Raw genomic sequence first — 18,943 nt, 5'->3', positions numbered from 1 at the left:
CGCCACCTGCAAGACGAAGAACCGAAGACTTCGGCGCACGCGCGGAGGCTGCCGCCGCTGCCCTGCGCTGCCATCGGCTGCCTCAGCGACCTATGCCTGGAAGCCGCAAGCAAACATGCGCGTCCGAGTTGGCGCGTGACCATTCCCCTGTTGTCAACAAAATATTTATGTCGCTGGCGAATCGTCATCCGTCGTATAACCAATAGTCCTTCTCCCTGCTCGATGCGACTTTAATATAGCCGCTGCTTGATCCCAAGCTGTACTGAGCTGAAAGCCCGTGTTCCTGTTTACAAGATTCGTCGAGCTACGTATTTCCACTGCTTCCTTAATAACACTGTCGCAGTACGAACTCGCCGACGCGAGAATTTTGGTGTGTTGATAATTCATAGAATGGCCTGTACTGAGACATTGCTCGGCCACTGCAGACTTCTCTGGTTGGTCCAGACGAGTGTAGCGTCGGTGTTCAGTACATCTCTCTTCTACAGTGCGACAAGTTTGTCCGATGTACGACGTGCCGCAGCTACAAGGAATCTCATAAGTACCTAGAGAGCTCTGAGTTTTGCCGGCGGACTGAAGACACATTTAACTTTATGCCTCTTCAATAATCTTCCTATTTTTGAAGGGAGACCGCCGATGTATGGCAAGATGACCATTCCCCTTTGTTCTTCGCCTTCTTCCAGTTCCTCACGTTGGGTAACCCGCTCCGGGTGTAAGGCACGGTGAATCTCCCGTTCGGAATATCCATTTTGTTGGAAAGTGGTACGCAGATGGAGTAGCTCATTGGATGAGATGTCTGAGTCTGATATGGCTCGTGCTCTGCGAACCAACGTCCTAAGTACGCCACTTCATTGAGAAGGACGGTGACACCTGGTGGCCTGTAAGTATAAGTTGAAACGTCCCCTTAGAATAATTTATACATGACTGTGCTTAAACTGACACACAATATTTTTTAGCGCAACGCAATCTGACTTTCAATAATCCCTACAAAACAATGGCCCTGACTAACATTAACCTATACCTTTCACAAATCACTTACCTCACCAAAAATCTTCGTTACTCGAACTACTGCAATACAGAGAGCGCCACTACTGCCAGCTAAATAAAAGATTCAAACTACGGAAGTCACTAACTACTGATAGGGATAGTTAGCAAATGAAAGACTTTAATAGAGAACAAACAATGTATTTACCTTAATAGTCGTAATATATATAGCAGTTCATAATATCCAGTATAACAAATTTCAAAACTCCGCCATCTCTCTCCCCACATCCACCACTGCTGGCGGCTCACCTCCAACTGCGCAACGCTACGCGCTGTTCACATCCAGCTGCCCAACACTACAATGGCAGACAACAATGCAAACTAGCCACAGACTGCACACAGCACAGCCAGTGATTTTCGTACAGAGCGCTACGTAACGTTGCCAATAAGAAAACATAAACAGCCTACTTACATAGCCCCCATGCTCCCCACAAAAAATTTTACAAATTTTTTGGGCAGTGGCCAATAATGATTTGAAAAAATTTTTCATCGCTACGTAACGTTGCCAATAAGAGAACATAAACAGCCTACTTACAAAGTCCGTGTGTATTGGTTTACGGTACACTGCGTGACCTAATGTGCCATCTTCTTTTCTCCATACCAACACGTCCAGGAATGGAAGTTCGCCGTTTTTCCCCATCTCCATACTAAAGTTGATGTTGGGATGAAGCGTGTTAAGATGCTCAAGAAATGCATTCAGCGATGCAGTGCCGTGAGGCCAGATAACAAAAGTGCCGTCCACATATCGCCAAAAACACGTAGGTTTCAAATCCGACAACTGGAGTGCTCTCTCCTAGAAGTCTTCCATAACAAGACTAGCCACAATGGGTGACAAGGGACTACCCATTGCGACACCGTCAGTCTGTTCAAAGTATTGTCCATTGAATGGAAATCGAGGTGAGCACATGCTGGAATAAGTCTAAAAGTTCCCCATCCAGCTTCTCGCTAATGAGCAACAACGATTCCTGCAAGGGGACTCGAGTAAAAAGTGAGACTACGTCAAAACTTACGAGTATATCTGATGGTGCAAGTGGTAAGTTCTTGAGCCGACGAATAAAGTCTTGCGAGTTGCGGATATGATACTCACACTTTCCTACTATAGGGCTCAGTTACGCTGCCAGATGTTTCACGAGGTTATACCATGGTGCCCCAATATTACTCACAATAGGGCGCAGTGACTTCTTACAACCGAATGTATAACCGGTAGTGAACATGAACCCGAGGGGCCGCAGTGGAGGCTACAGAGCACAGAGAGAGAGATAAATTAGGGCCATAAATGTTGAGTGCAGCGACTGGGCTGTGTGACTGATTCTGGGTAGGAGCACTCACTTGTCAGTGGATCATACATGCAGAGCGACTTCTGGCCCAACCACTCTCTTCCTTCTGCTTAGGGTTGGACAGAACGGCGGCAGTTCACGAGACATTTTATCTGGAACAGGCGGCAGTCCATCACGAACGCATCCAGTTGGTCGAAAGTGGGTGGAGGAAGCCATTTAAGAGAGACTGTAGTAAACTGGGCTTTTGTGCAAATTGTGAAATGGTCATAAAACTCTGTGCACTCTCATGTTAGAAGCTGGGTCGATGTGGACAGTGTGAGTGGTGTACATGTTTGGCGCATCAAGACTGGAACCCCACCCCTGATTCCAAGAGGTCGCCAGGTTCATTTGGCGAGTGGCAAAAACATATATTTCACAGTTACGAATGTCTGGGAAGCATAACAGCCTTGTTTCAGAAATTGGAAATGGTTGGGCTGGAAAGATCAGATCTTTCCTTAATTGGGGGACTGTGATCCCATCTAGATGTTTATCGCCAAAACATGGCCATACTTCCTGTGAGAACGGTGCCTCCATAGTCTAAAATCTTCTTTTTTCAGAGAAAAGAGATTTGGAGTCGCTCATTGGCTCCTCTCAGGATAAGCAAAGTGGAGGCTTCTTCCACCAGCATGGGAGTGCCATTGCTGTGGTCGGATTCGCTACGACGGCAGCAGAACACTTAAGAGAAGAGATTCAATCACTAGGGGGTAGCTCGATTGGTGCAATGTGGGGACGGCTTTGTTTTTGCTCATTCGGCTTCTGCACCGAGGCTTAGTGAAAAGTCGTTGTGTTTCTTTGCCTTCTTCATCTTCTGGAGCTCCACTGGTGGAGAACTTGAGGTCTTTCCCTCGTGGGGGAGACTTGTGGTCTCTATCTTATGATGGACTAAGAGCCAGAGGCAGTTTCTAACTCTACTGCCACTGGAACTGCATATCATCTCAGACATATCGTGTGTTACGAGGTTGCACTTACTCGTCTTGCGTCAACCATCTGACGTTTGACAGTTCCAGTCAAATTGGTTTGGCTACACGAGCAAACAGGTGCACACCACACTGAAATCTGCCAGGATTTCAGGGTTCTAATAGGGAAGTTTCCCGCGTTCTGATAATCACAACGCTAGACCACGCAGTTTGCAAATTTTCGTGGGCGGTTCAGAAGCTTCCAGCAGCTGCAGCGCACCGCTCGTTTCGCACAGCGCGCCGTTTTCTGCTGCCGCCTGAATCAAAGTGAAAGGGTAAAATACTGCTGCACCAGCATAGGGTTGTTGAATGATATTCAAAGCTCCATGTTCTCAGGTGAATCATAGTTTGTGGTACACTTGGACGTAACTGGTTCTATTTGAATAGTATTGTCTTCAGAGTGAATTCATGTAAGAAAAGTCTGATTGCATTGTAATAGGCATTAATTCAGTGGAGAATTTGTATAGCTTCAATGCCAACGCATGCTTTGTCAGTTAAACATCATTCCTCTTCTGATTTATAGTTTTAATTTTTGTGTAAGATTTGTTAACTGGTTGTAGTTCAAAATGGCTCTGAGCACTATGGGACTTAACTTCTGAGGTCATCAGTCCCCTAGAACTTAGAACTACTTAAACCTAACTAACCTAAGGACATCACACACACCCATGACCGAGGCAGGATTCGAACCTGCGACCGTAGCGGTCGCGCGGTTCCAGACTGTAGCGCCTAGAACCGCTCGGCCACTCCGGGCGGCAATTGTAGTTACAAATTTGTCATTATTTTGTAAACTTAAATATGCCTCTGTTCTCATTCATACGCACTCATCTATTCACTGTTTTTATTTTATTATAGTGATACATAGTTACAGCAGGAATTTAAAGTTCAGTCTTATTATATTAATTAATGTGATTATTAATTTGAGTCCAGAAAGTTGGCATAGGCATGGGCAACAAAAGTGCCATGCGTAAATTCACTAATTCATATATAAAAATGAAGGATAATAGGCGTCATAGGATAATATACTTGCATAAGTTACGTACTGACATTCACTCTGAAGTACGATATACAGGGTTATTACAAATGATTGAAGCGATTTCACAGCTCTACAATAACTTTATTATTTGAGATATTTTCACAATGCTTTGCACACACATACAAAAACTCAAAAAGTTTTTTTAGGCATTCACAAATGTTCGATATGTGCCCCTTTAGTGATTCGGCAGACATCAAGCTGATAATCAAGTTCCTCCCACACTCGGCGCAGCAAGTCCCCATCAATGAGTTCGAAAGCATCGTTGATGCGAGCTCGCAGTTCTGGCACGTTTCTTGGTAGAGGAGGTTTAAACACTGAATCTTTCACATTACCCCACAGAAAGAAATCGCATGGGGTTAAGTCGGGAGAGCGTGGAGGCCATGACATGAATTGCTGATCCATCGGTTTTCCAATCTCCTGTTTAAGAAATGCCGAACATCATGATGGAAGTGCGGTGGAGCACCATCCTGTTGAAAGATGAAGTCGGCGCTGTCGGTCTCCAGTTCTGGCAGGAGCCAATTTTCCGCGGGCTACGCGTGAAACTTGGCCGCACGCGTTCAACCGTTTCTTCGCTCACTGCAGGCCGACCCGTTGATTTCCCCTTACAGAGGCATCCTGAAGCTTTAAACTGCGCATACCATCGCCGAATGGAGTTAGCAGTTGGTGGATCTTTGTTGAACTTCGTCCTGAAGTGTCGTTGCTCTGTTATGACTGACTGATGTGAGTGCATTTCAAGCACGACATACGCTTTCTCGGCTCCTGTCGCCATTTTGTCTCACTGCGCTCTCGAGCGCTCTGACGGCAGAAACCTGAAGTGCGGCTTCAGCTGAACAAAACTATATGAGTTTTTCTATGTATCTGCAATGTGTCGTGACCATATGTCAATGAATGGAGCTACAGTGAATTTATGAAATCGCTTCAATCATTTGTAATAGCCCTGTATGTAATATGGCTACTATCTAAAGTCGTGGCTTGCGATTATTCTTGTTTGTCAACTTTGTATATGACAATAGCCACTCAGTTCCATCTAATCTAATGTACCATCATGTGACGTAAAAAGGCCCACTATTTCTCAAGGAGATTTTTGGACTAATATCGAAACCCAGATCAAGGGCTATTAAACCCCTGTTTGTAACTGGTTGGCTGACTTTTGTACTTCTTCAGATTCACATAGTTGCTTTTTCGCAGCCATGTTTAAGATTTAGAAGTGTGTGCATTATTTATAAGAAGATCGAGTAGAGTTGTGGCGCTTGATGCTTTAGAATCGAAAACTTGCGGAAGTAGTGACCTATTTGAATGCTTACGAGAAGCAAAGTAAGTTTGTATAGTGAGAAAATCTGCGCACTAATGTATTCCAAAGTGGAACACGAGCCAGCCATTGATGCAGAACAAGATAGAACGGCGGAAGAAGTTCATTTAAATCAGTCTGCAAACAGGGCACAAATGTCAAATGCAAAATACGCCGACGATGAGGGTTCAGTTCACTCAGGAAGTGAAAGGGAAAACCATACCGAAGTGGCAGGTCATGTAGGTTCTGTAAATACTGAAAGAGGTGCAGTAAGGGAAAGTAACAGTCCGATTTAGCGGGGAAGGCTTCAGACAGGAGCTGAGTCGCGTGCTTTTAGTCCTGGGTATTTTACTCCAAGTTCACAATTAGAAGCGATCGTTGAGTTTATGCAAGACGCAGAATGGGAAAAAAGGAGATGGCAGTAAGAAGACCATAGACAGGTAATCCTCATTAGTAAAATGAGGGAAAATCAGAAGAGGCAAGAAAAGTAGGAATAGAAATAGGGCGAAGTCATGAAAGAAATTAAGGAAACTCAAAAGCGGGTTGATGAATTTGTCAAAAACGTAAATCAGGTCAGGAATGAAGTTGCGGGTGTAAACATTAGGAAAACATCAGATGAGACGCGAGAAGTAGCGATAGAGTTAAAACATGAGGCTAGAACCGCCTGATTAGTAGCACGAGATGCGCGAAAAAATATCCAAATTGCGCTGTATCAGGCTGTTGTGTCTAGACAAGACAGTCTAGACACGATGCGAGGAAGCCGAAAGGCACGCGCTTAACTCACGCAGGCTGGCATGAGGTGTGAAACAGGATACGTAATGAATGCTATAAAGAAAAGTACGTAGCTTCTGGAATACTTAACTTTAATCCATCATTTGTGTACAGCGTTCTTGATGATACAAGTGAGACTCTCTCTAGAAACGGTTAATGGCGCCTTGCTAGGTCGTAGCAAATGTAGCTGAAGGCTATGCTACTATCGTCTCGGCAAATGAGAGCGTAATTCTCAGTGAACCATGGCTAGCAACGTCGGCTGTACAACTGGGGCGAGTGCTAGTACGTCTCTCTAGACCTGCCGTGTGCTGGCGCTCGGTCTGCAATTACTGACAGTGGTGACACGCGGGTCCGTCGTATACTAGCGGACCGCGGCCGATTTAAATGCTACCACCTAGCAAGTGTGGTGTCTGGCGGTGACACCACACAGGCAGCGCTGGAAAGGTCGAAATGAGCACAACCAAGAAAGCTATTCCTGCTCTTGAAAAACAGAGAGTGGTTGAAAAGTCTCAGGAAGAATTGCAAGAAATGAAAGACGAGCAAACACGTCTCACTTCCCAGCAGGATGAGCTGGCGGATGAGACAAATGTTTGAACGGGTCGCTCGTGTAGTAATTCAGCCAGAATCAAAGCACGTTGCCGTGAGTCCGGTGGTCATCAGGAACGTCAAAGATAAAATTTTACAACTCAACCTGATGTGTTGGCTGAAGTGCCAACACCTCGTATTTACAGGAGGCCGAAATGCACGCTAAGCTCACGCAGGATGGCGTGAGGTCTGGAACAGGTCAATGTAATTTAATGTAGCAAATAAAATACGGAGTTGAAGTAATACTTAACTTTATTCCATAATTGGAATACATAGGTCTGAAAGTTCAGGCTTCACTAAATACATAGCAAAGGATAAATGGCGCCTTGCTAGGTCGTAGCAATTGACGTAGCTGAAGGCTAAGCTAACTATCGTCTCGGCAAATGAGAGCGTATTTGTCAGTGAACCATTGCTCGCTAAGTCGGCTATACAACTGGGGCGAGTGCTAGTACGTCTCTCTAGACCTGCCGTGTGGCGGCGTTCGGTCTGCAATTACTGACAGAGGCGACAAGCGGGTCCGACGTATACTACCGGACCGCAGCCGATTTAAAAGCTACCACCTAGCAAGTGTGGTGTCTGGCGGTGACACCACCCAACCCGTTGCCACATTCCCGGCAAAGGCCGATATTCGGCAGAAGCGCTCGCTTAACAGGGTTACGGCGCTCGGCTGAGTGGCGCGTAGTGCACATAGTGATAAGAGATAACGCGACTCTGCTACATGAAACTGCCATTGAGGTACAAGGAACTGCTCATTGGTAAATGTAACGACACAATATGGAGGACTTCGAGGACATGGCATTGAGGACTTCAGCTTTGCAACCAACGTACTTCTGGAGATATCTGGACGATACCTTCTTCGTCTGGCCGCATGGACGTTCTAGCGTTAAAACGTTTTTTGATTTTCACATTTAACCAAATATAACATTGATGATGATAATTTATGGCAATGTTTGCCGACAAGATAAAGAATGCAACCTTTAACACTAGATTGCGTACTCACGGCAGTTCTCCTTGGCCGTTTTTTGGTACGACTTGGAAAGAGAGAAAAATTCATGAATGATACGATGCGTCGGTTCTCGATTGTGTTCAGGAGACGTACAGATTGATTGCGTGAAAATAGTTTCTCAAATGACCTCTTAACCTGGATTGCTTTCACGCAATCAGACTCTTCAATGAAATTACCTAAGGGACCTATTTGAATAATAAAAAAAAATTGGAAGTGAATGCAAAACAGTGAAATTTTGTAAAAAAAGTTGTCAGATCGGAAATTGAACGCATTAATGGTCTCCCAAATACAATCGAGACACCGCAATAAAGAGCGAACCTGTAACACAGTTCATTTTAACATAAACATTATTTGTGGTTAATTTAAAGAAAAGAATATGCATAGATTTTCTGTACAGTGAAGCATCAATATATTCCCAAAGAACAAAGGCAGTAAACTATAAACATTAACAAATTTACAATCAATACAAAGTTACATTTTTATGTTTTTCTCATACATGGAACAGTCCAACAATCGCTGCTTTTGTATGTGTGATATTTTGTAAAAATTAAATGTCCTGGAGTGCGCGTAAGTATTTTTCACCGTCCCAAGGTTTACAAAAGCGTTTTTTTTCTTGGTGATAACGTGGTTTTTCATACTAAATGAAATATAACTTGTAGCGGTGCTACACAACACGTCTTAACAAGTCGGCGACCAAACATCAAAGGTAATGAAGTACATGTTAACATATCGGCGACCAGAAGTACAACTAACTATAAAGACTCTAGAAGTTTCCTAACAAATGATAAATTGTTCTTTCTTCTGTTTCGCAGCTTCTTGCTATCAAGCGCTGCGACAATGATTTTAAATATCTGCGCCTCGAGTCATAGTGTTTAAAAGTACCTTTTAAACGCTGGCCGCGCGTCTTGGTATAGGCGCACGTTATAAACAGATTTCGTTTCTTTACTCTCGCGTTGTCATGCTTAGTATCATTACAAACTACAGCTCGATGGCTGTCCTTTTCTCATATGCAAAATGTCTGAAATCCAATAATATTACATTGCTTCCCGCGTGAGGAGCGATGACTCCGTCAGGATCATCGCGACTCACGCGTAGTCGTGATATTATTGCTTTCGTGAAACAAGTTAGTATTATTTGCAAAAATTCTTTACAATAGATTTTACACACTACATCAGGCAAAGTGGTTAACATAAAGAGTATCAGGTAAGTACAGTACGAGTGAAATTGATAGTAATTTGTCCACAGGGTAACTACATAACAACTGAACTGTGCTCTTTCTAATGTATTGTACAAGGATAACAAATGTTCATTTCTCGGTAAAAGATAATGAAATTAAGATAACGATACACATACATAGATACATTACACATGGCATAATAAATATTAAAAAATAACAGAGAAATAAATTACTTGACTTCGCAGGAAGTCTGGGTGCTGTGTGCACTCGTGGAAAAAATATGTTACAAAAAATTGACATTCTTGTTTTACAATGAAATATTACAGGAATATTTTTTTCGTTGTTTCGTCGAAGATTTCTTGCAGTAAATACGTAGCACTTTACTTATTTGTGGCTTTCATGACCTGCAAAAAAAAAAAAAAAAATGTTCCACTACACTTTGGTAGGTATGAGTTGCACTGGGAGTGGTAGAACTTCGGGTATAAATGGTAGCACTGCACTTGAGTGGGGAAATTGATTACACTTTCACAGTGGAGGAAAAGTAGGGCATCACTTTCACTGTGGAAGTTGGAGTAGTTGTCGGGGTGTGATGTTGCGTTGGAAATACGTCGTGGGTCAGGAACTGGAAGACTGGTTCTGCAACATGTTGAGCCGTATGGTGGCGGTCTCTATTTCACTTGACACATGTCCGTGCTTCCATTCATGTTTTCGTACATGAAAAATACAGAAAAAAATCTGTATTAGAATGTGCTAATAACTTAGTCTAAAAGAAAATTGGATTAGGTAAGGATAACAATTGCTTATGTACATAAGGTCTCATTCTTTTAGGAATGCTTAGTTCTCATATTTATCTATTTTTCTGTTTTTATTTGGTTCGACACGTTTTCATCATTACTCGGCCTGGTCAGTAAATTCGGTAGCATATGTCAAAATCGAGCTTAAGACTCTTCCGATTAGTGTCTTTATAATTTCACAAGGTACATGAGTGCTTAATTAATTGCTTTATCATATTTTATTTTGAATGCATTTCAAACACATTTGGCGTCCGCGCTCGTTGTTCAAAGAAAAATTGATTGTTGAGCGCTCAGCGTACACAGTGTTATGTCCGTAGGTCACAATCACGTGATAATAACTTGAGAGTTCCACAACGCTAGCAGCAGTATTCTGCGAGAAGCAGAGCGTTTGGTGTCTACTAGCCGTAGTGTGAGTTTTTAGACAGTTTTTCATCGACTCTGGGTTACGGAAGCAGCCAGATGCGGCGACTCCCGCAGCTGTTTCGAAGAATGTGTCCGTGGAAAGGCGTACAGTACCGTTTGTGGTAAGTACAACACTTATTCACTTTCACTCTTCGGCTTTCTACATCGTAGTTTCGTGGTACAAGTACTAACATTACTTCACACGCGGTATTTCGCACGTGTCCTTGGAGTTATCACTTTTTCAGTTCACACGTTATTATTAATTCGTGTTCACATTTTTTTGGTCGTCATGTTAACGTTCACACGCATCACTTTTATACGTGTCCATTAATTACTTGTCTATAGTCGGTTCACACGCAGCAGCATATACGTGTCCATTTATTACTGACTGCATTATTACTACAAAATACAGTTAACAGTTAGTATATATATCATGTCTAAAAATTACTTACAAAGAAATATTTAGTCTCCGTGACTACAAGGCCTGACGAAAAGCGTGTCTCTTGTTCGTAGTTTGTGCTTCCAAGGCACTTTAGGTTTACACTTTGTTCGAAATCTTGTTATTCTTTTCTTTTTACAATGGTTACTCTTTCCTCACGTTCAGCTCTTTTATTTTCTCTCTATTACGTCGTTAGTTTAAAGACATAGTCAATGTGGCTTCGTTTACCTGATGAACAGTTCGTGTTCAAACTACCATTAGGGAAATTGGGAAGCTTGGTGTTCCCTGTCCTGCAATTGCACATAACAAATCTTAATTGAACTCGCAATTTGCGGAGAATAAGCATAGCCCGTCGACAACCAATGTGTCACGACTATCCATTCGTATAGCCTGTATGTATCAATCATGCAACCAGCTCGCAAAATTCACTTCTCTCCTGGTTAAGGTAGGATGGCAAGGATACTGGTTAGAGGAAAACACAAAAGACTTTTATGGAGTGAAGAGATTTGAAGACACAGTGTTAATGACGTATGATATGATTTTCTTAACATAAATTATTATCACCTTAATTTTTCATGACAAATAGTATAATTAAATCGACACAGTAGTTTCAGTGTCGTCTGATCCAGCTCTCTAAACAATTTTCTATGCATATCTAAACTTACTTAAACCATGCATTAGTAGTGAACTGTGTCTGTTAACTATCTTCTGTTCCATGATCGTGAAATTGGTTTTCTAAAAAAAAAAAATCGTCGTATTTCGAGGACCTGAAATAGATATTTCTAGTACTAAGTTAGTTTATTTATAAATGATCTTTGTAAGTATTTCAGCTGCACTGTGCCGTAAAACTGTTAATGAGCATATACGGTTTTCTCCTTATTATAATAAAATAATTGAGTTGCGCACTTCTTTCCTGCTACCTGGATCGTTATTGACTTACTTGATTCTTATATGCTAAGCTGCTGCTTTTTGCCTGCTGCGTTTCATAGGTGGTCTCATAAAATTTGTTGTCACACACTCCTTATGCATAACATAACATTTACCTCATTAGAGTAGGCGACCTTAATCAATTTTTTTTTACCTACGAGCAATCATTCTGGTCTGAATGATCATTTTAATTTATTTCATTCAAGAGGAGAGAGCTTTGCTATACTTAAAACTAGTGGTAGCAGGTGGCACTTAGCACGTCCCTACTATAATATTTATTTGTCAGCTCTTTCGGCTGTGGCCGTTCATGGCTCAATTAACTTAAAACTAACTTACATCTAAGGCAAATCTTGCTCTCCTACAATAAATGTGTTTTACTTCAGGTGCTCACATAAATTACTTATCTTGTTGTGGCACGTCGACAGGGTGTTAGTCCTGTGCATTACTCTTACTTACGTTGGTACTTCACACATAGTATGACAACTTATAGTGTGTGTATATTTTATTTTAGCAGCTTAACTTAACAGATATTTTCAGTGGTTGACTCGGTATTTCTTCAAGTCTGCGTGGTGAAACAATCCTTTTATTCGTCCAGATACAGGGTCAGTAATAGATAGCAACCAATGTGCGGCTTTCTTAATATAATATATGGTCCTTCATACAAGTGCTGCCACTTGCGATTCTTATGATGAATCAAAGATGGTTTGAAGTGGGTCTTTAATAGCACTCGTTCATTTATACGATACGATAAGACTTTGCTAATGTGTTTGTCGTGCGCCTTTTTTCTTAGATTGGCATGAGTGGTTAAAGATATGATAACTTATTGGTTCCGCAGCTTCCCCGTGGAGGCCTAAAGAAGCTGCTAATGGTTTTCCGACTGGGGTGGAGCTGAAATGTCAGTTATTTTTACTTGACTAGTATTTTGCGACATACCAGGTCGAAAATTTGCGTTCGTATCCCATACGACTTGTGCATCTCTTGATTGCGTGTTTTTGACATCGCGTTTGGTGCTTGGTTCTCCTGTGTGTAGAAAATGGCCGGATTTCCTTGGCTATTATGACCGGTGGTGTCAGGAAAAGCATGCGACGAATTGTCCTGACTATTGTTCCTGAACTGTTGGTTGGGTTGGTGAGAAAATGTCGCATTTTTCGGCTATGCAAAATTCATTTGGTGAGAGGGAGTGAAGTGACTCAGCTGACTGTACTGTTGTGGTCTGTTATAATTGTTCCATTTCTTTCCCTTGTGACGATTTCCATTATTCGTCTTGTTGTTCTGGTACTGGTAACTACCGTTGTGATTTATCGGTGAATTACCGTATTGTTGCTGTTTGTTTTGATAAATCGGATTGTATCTATTCTGGTGTGGATATTTGTTATATTGTTTTCCATTACGGTGGTCGAAACTGTTATGATTACCGTAAGACTGAGCGTTTGGTTGTCCCGTGTTATGTTGGTACGACATTCCATTGACGAAATTTGTTATGTGCTGCTGCGGAGCGGGCGGTCCATTATTATAATTATTCCGCGCGCTCGCACGCACATCCTCATAGATCATATCCAAATGGTCAAGAACAGAAAGAAAGGCTTCTTGGTCTTCTTCACTCACATTAACTAGTTTTTCCCTTCTTGACACAGGAAGTTTTGACTTTAAGATCATGATTACATCTTTGGTTGAAATGGGCGTGTCCCAATACTGAATTTTACGCAGATATTTTTCAAAATAATGTCTCAAACCTCCTCCTTTGGCGTTGAAAGGTTCGGCGTTGTAAACCTCCTTTCGGAGTCTTTGTTGTATACCTGAACTCCAGAATTTATTCAAAAAATGCTTTTCAAAATCTGCATAGGTGTGACATTTGTCTATTATTTCTGTACCCCAAATTGATCCTTCACCGTGTACATAGCCTAAGATGAACTGTATCCGCTGCCTCTCGTTCCATGATTCCGGAAAAGCACCTGTGAATGATTTTAGAAATACTATGGGATGTATATTTCGTTTTTCAGGCATAAAAGGCTGAAAAACTCTGTGTTTTAGCACACTCTCGTCTCGCATTAGTTCAACGAGAGTTAGTTGATCGGCATGACTACGTGACGTAGAAGTTTCGCCACGCGTATTATTTACTGTTGGTAAGAATTGTACCTGACACGCGGGATATTGACGATTATCGTGTTCTGGCGGTAGCGAATACTCACTTTGATTGTCACCTTGCAATTCAGTAAATTGTCGTTTCAGTTGATCTATATCACTGTTTAGCTGACGTTTCCATTCCGGAAGATCGTGGCTAAATGCTCGTCTGATTTCACCTAATTCACTGGTTAAAGTGTCACCAGAAGTACCGGGAGCGGTTAAGATTTCTGCTGTAGCAGATTTAACCGTACCCTTTAGTTCAGCGTGTACCTTGCTGATAATGTACTGTTCTTTGGATTGCATCCACTCTTCAAATTCCCTATAAAGTGTATTGCTTATACCGGTGTTGATATCTGCGATCTTTTTGTCAATATTGACATCGGATATTTGTTGAGCAAGGTCTTCAACTCGCTCGCCAACGTGGTTGACACCTTCTGTCAATTGGCTTACTCTCTTTGAAACTTCACTGTAATGTTTCAAAGAGTCACTCGCAATTGATTTACACACATCTATTTGGGCCTGCATATCTGTGAACTTGCTACCAATATTGGTCTCGGCGGATTCCACCATCGAAAGAACACTATCAGTTTTTGCGTGTACGCTTGCGTTTAGCTCGCTTGCGCAAGCAGTGGTAATGGCTTTAATTTTTCCTCCATGGTGTCATTCTAATTTTTGATTTGTGCTTGGATGTCCTCTATCCTTGATTCTAAACTGTTGAACCTGCTGTCACTTTGATTTGCTAACCGACTGATTTGCGCTTCAATATTGTCACTTTGGTTTGTAAGCTGTGCCATGTTTGCTTCCAAACTGGTTTTCATATCAGCAAACAATTTTAGTATATCTGACAGCGAGCATTCACGTGACTGCGACGCGGTCTGTGGCGCCGACAGCTCACGTGTCGCTTCGTCGTCTGTTGTTCCCTCACTACGAGATTCAGGTTTGTTTACACCCGCGCGCGGTCTAAGTTGCCTTGGTTGCTCATCAGCCATCGTAAATTTAAAGTAGTTACACTGCACGAGCTAGAAAAGATAATTTTTTTCGTCCTGATTTCTCAGGTATTGCTTGCGCGTTATAAACAATTAAAACTCTGACACACGAAAATGCCAATATGGCAACGGGAGTGATAAAATAAATGAAAAACACTTATAGAGCACTGAAACTGGCACAGATAGCGGCCATTGTGATCCACTAAAATGCACAACAATGGAAATTCTTGCTAACTACTTCTAACTATTGTAAGCGAAATGTTGTGATAGCGCGGGTCTAATAGCAAAAGGAAACAGAAATTTTGGAATTAAATTGCTTGACGAAAAGGAAAAAAGTGTAGAGAGTGAATGTCACGAGCCGACTGAATGCTCGGTACGCAAAGCTTCAAACGTAATGAAAAATCGTACTCACACTAGTTGTCTTGCGCGCTGCTATTTATTGCTGTTGTGGATTCTTACTGCGATTTTCTGCATATGCGTGCCGTTTGTATTTTTTTTTTTAATCACTGGCTTTGGCTTCCAATTTTCTCCAGATGGTAGCATGAAAATAAAAAGAACAAATTAGTTTTTTAGTCGAGTCCCTGTTCGGGCGCCACATCTAGCGTTAAAAGGTTTTTTTTTTTTTTTTTGCTTTTCACATTTAACCAAATATAACATTGATGATGATAATTTATGGCAATGTTTGCCGACAAGATAAAGAATGCAACCTTTAACACTAGATTGCGTACTCACGGCAGTTCTCCTTGGCCGTTTTTTGGTACGACTTGGAAAGAGAGAAAAATTCATGAATGATCGACGATGCGTCGGTTCTCGATTGTGTTCAGGAGACGTACAGATTGATTGCGTGAAAATAGTTTCTCAAATGACCTCTTAACCCGGATTGCTTTCACGCAATCAGACTCTTCAATGAAATTACCTAAGGGACCTATTTGAATAAAAAAAAAAAAACAATTGGAAGTGAATGCAAAACAGTGAAATTTTGTAAAAAAGTTGTCAGATCGGAAATTGAACACATTAATGGTCTCCCAAATACAATCGAGACACCGCAATAAAGAGCGAACCTGTAACACAGTTCATTTAAACATAAACATTATTTGTGGTTAATTTAAAGAAAAGAATATGCATAGGTTTTCTGTACAGTGAAGCATCAATATATTCAGAAAGAACAAAGGCAGTAATCTATAAACATTAACAAATTTACAATCAATACAAACTTACATTTTTATGTTTTTCTCATACATGGAACAGTCCAACAATCGCTGCTTTTGTATGTGTGATATTTTGTAAAAATTAAATGTCCTGGCGTGCGCGTAAGTATTTTTTACCGTCTCAAGGTTTACAAAAGCGTTTTTTTTTTCTCGGTGATAACGTGGTTTTTCACACTAAATGAAATATAACTTGTAGTGGTGCTACACAATACGTCTTAACAAGTCGGCGACCAAACATCAAAGGTAATGAAGTACATGTTAACATATCGGCGACCAGAAGTACAACTAACTATAAAGACTCTAGAAGTTTCCTAACAAATGATAAATTGTTCTTTCTTCTGTTTCGCAGCTTCTTGCTATCAAGCGCTGCGACAATGATTTTAAATATCTGCGCCTCGAGTCATAGTGTTTAAAAGTACCTTTTAAACGATGGCCGCGCGTCTTGGTATAGGCGCACGTTATAAACAGATTTCGTGTCTTTACTCTCGCGTTGTCATGCTTAGTATCATTACAAACTACAGCTCGATGGCTGTCCTTTTCTCATATGCAAAATGTCTGAAATCCAATAATATCACAACGTGATGCTATTAACAGATTTTTGGACCACTTCAACTGTCTTCATCCCCGTATAAAATTTACTATGGAGGTTGAAAATGATGGAATGCTTCCATTTTTAGACGTTATGGTTTATAGAAAACCAGATGGTACTTTAGGACACAGTGTTCACCGAAAGCCGACACACACAGATTGGTATCTGCATCCTAAGAGTTGTCATCCACCACACCAACGCAGTGGCGTCCTTAGGACTTTGGTGCGGAGAGCATATGCCATTTCCAACGCAGACAGCTTAACCCAAGAACTTGAGCATTTGATGGCTGTTTTGAAGGAAAATGGATACACCGCGAAGCAGATTCGTCGGGCTATGGAGTTTTGACCTTCTCCGGTGTATGAAGATGAACAGAGATCTGTGGCCTTTCTTCCTTATGCTGGAGGCTTATCGTTCAAGAATGGACGAATTTTAAGGAATTTTAACATTAAGAGTGTGTTCGGTCCACCTTCTAAGATTAGGGCTCTGCTCGGCTCTGTGAAAGATGATTTCGGGCTTAGGAAACACGGTGTGTACAAAATTCCGTGTCAATATGGGAAAGCTTACATTGGTCGTTCTAATCGCACAGTGCATGACAGGTGTGTGGAACATCGCCCTCATACGAGGCTACAACAGCCGGAAAAATCGGCAGTAGCAGAACACTGCCTAAATGAGAGACACAGTATGAAATTTGATGAAACTGTGGTAGTTTCCGGTTTTTGGAATTAGGTTGGCTGATAATTTAATCAACAGGGACAATGGGTTTCGTCTTGGCAAGACGTGGAATCCTGTATTATCTCGCATCAAAACTGAACGTTCTTTGGTGCGGCCTTGATTGCGATATATCGTTGCCAGCAGAGTTTCACTAAGGGTGGCGCCACCTCCCTGTCTTGGAAGGCAGAAACCGTGATGGGCGGTGCATGCGCCATGTACTAAACGGTGGCCTATATAGGACGTCTATTTGCAACTTGGCGTCTCGTTGTATCCCTCCCTCTCTCCACCTCCACACCCTCCATCTCCTTCATCAGGGCAATTTCCAACGCCTCCCCCTCCCAGATGACGAACTTCGCCGTGACATCTACCCTTCTTTCCAACTATAACCTGGCCTTGTTCCCCCCACCCCCCCGCCCCCACCTTAGGGCCCCCTTTTTCCTCTCCCCTCCTTCTCCCCAAGCGGATTTTCCTCCTTCCCCCCCTCCCTCCCCTGAGACCCTGCACCCTACACTTGCCTCTTTCCTTCCCACATCCCTCCCTACCTGGCCCTCTTCAGCGCGCCCCCCGCTCATCTCCCCCCTCCCTTCTTCCGGTCTCCCTCATCTCCTTGCGCCTGGCAGATCCTCCGTTTTGACCATCGTCAGTGTGCCACATCAGTGTTGTGTTTCGTGCTGTTTCTCCTGTGCATCTAGAGGTGTGATTTTAATTGTGTGCTGCCTTGAGGTTCGCCGTCAGTGTTTGTTATGTGCTACGCCATCAGTCGATACCTTTTATGCTCCAGTCATACTGTGCGTTGTGTTCTTTTAATTGTCGCAGTGTGTGGCTTTTTGTGTGTGCTACTTTTAAATAGTTTTTTATCTCCATTTTACAGTCACACCGTTTTTTTGTCTATTGCCTTTCATGATGTTCCCCTTTTTTTATATCTATGTTCACCATATTCTCTCCTTTGTTATTTTTACATGTCTTCTATTGTTTGTTCTATGTCTTTCGGCTGAAGAGCAGCGCATATGCTGCTGCCAGTAGCCCCGATGGGGAAATGAAAAAAAAAAGAAAAAAAACTTGGCGTCAGTTCTCAGCGGGACTCATCAGCAGAAGCAGCATTTTCCTGAAGATGGCGACCAGTTGGATCGCCGAAATATCGAGTCAAGTTGATTTTAGGATCCGGCAGCAAACCCGAAGAGACTTTCATGACTTATTACGCCGGGAAAGCCTACGTAATAACGACACAATATAGTCTTTCAAGAGCGCTCTACGAGAGTTCGACTTTGTCAGGGAAGCACAAAATGTGAGGGACCGAATGAGGGATAATGAACGAAATTCGCAAGGTGCATCTGGAGGAAATAATGAGCGACAAAATGCAGACAGAAACAGGGCAATAAGAAACTAGTATCAAGACCAAAGATTTAATAATGAGTCTCAGGGGAAAGACAGAAGCAGACGGGAGACGTATGGCGGTAATTTTCAAGTAAACAGAAACAACAACAGGGGGGAAGTGCAAAATTCTAACCATTTCATGCAGTCGGACAGGAACTCAAGTCAAACAAGGAAGGACTGGTAGGCGAAATGCGCAAAGTGATCACCAGAATGACG

Source organism: Schistocerca cancellata, chromosome 9 (assembly GCF_023864275.1).
Source record: "Schistocerca cancellata isolate TAMUIC-IGC-003103 chromosome 9, iqSchCanc2.1, whole genome shotgun sequence".
Taxonomy (NCBI): domain Eukaryota; kingdom Metazoa; phylum Arthropoda; class Insecta; order Orthoptera; family Acrididae; genus Schistocerca; species Schistocerca cancellata.
The sequence above is the reverse complement of the archived record's forward strand: the minus strand, read 5'-3'. Positions refer to the sequence as shown.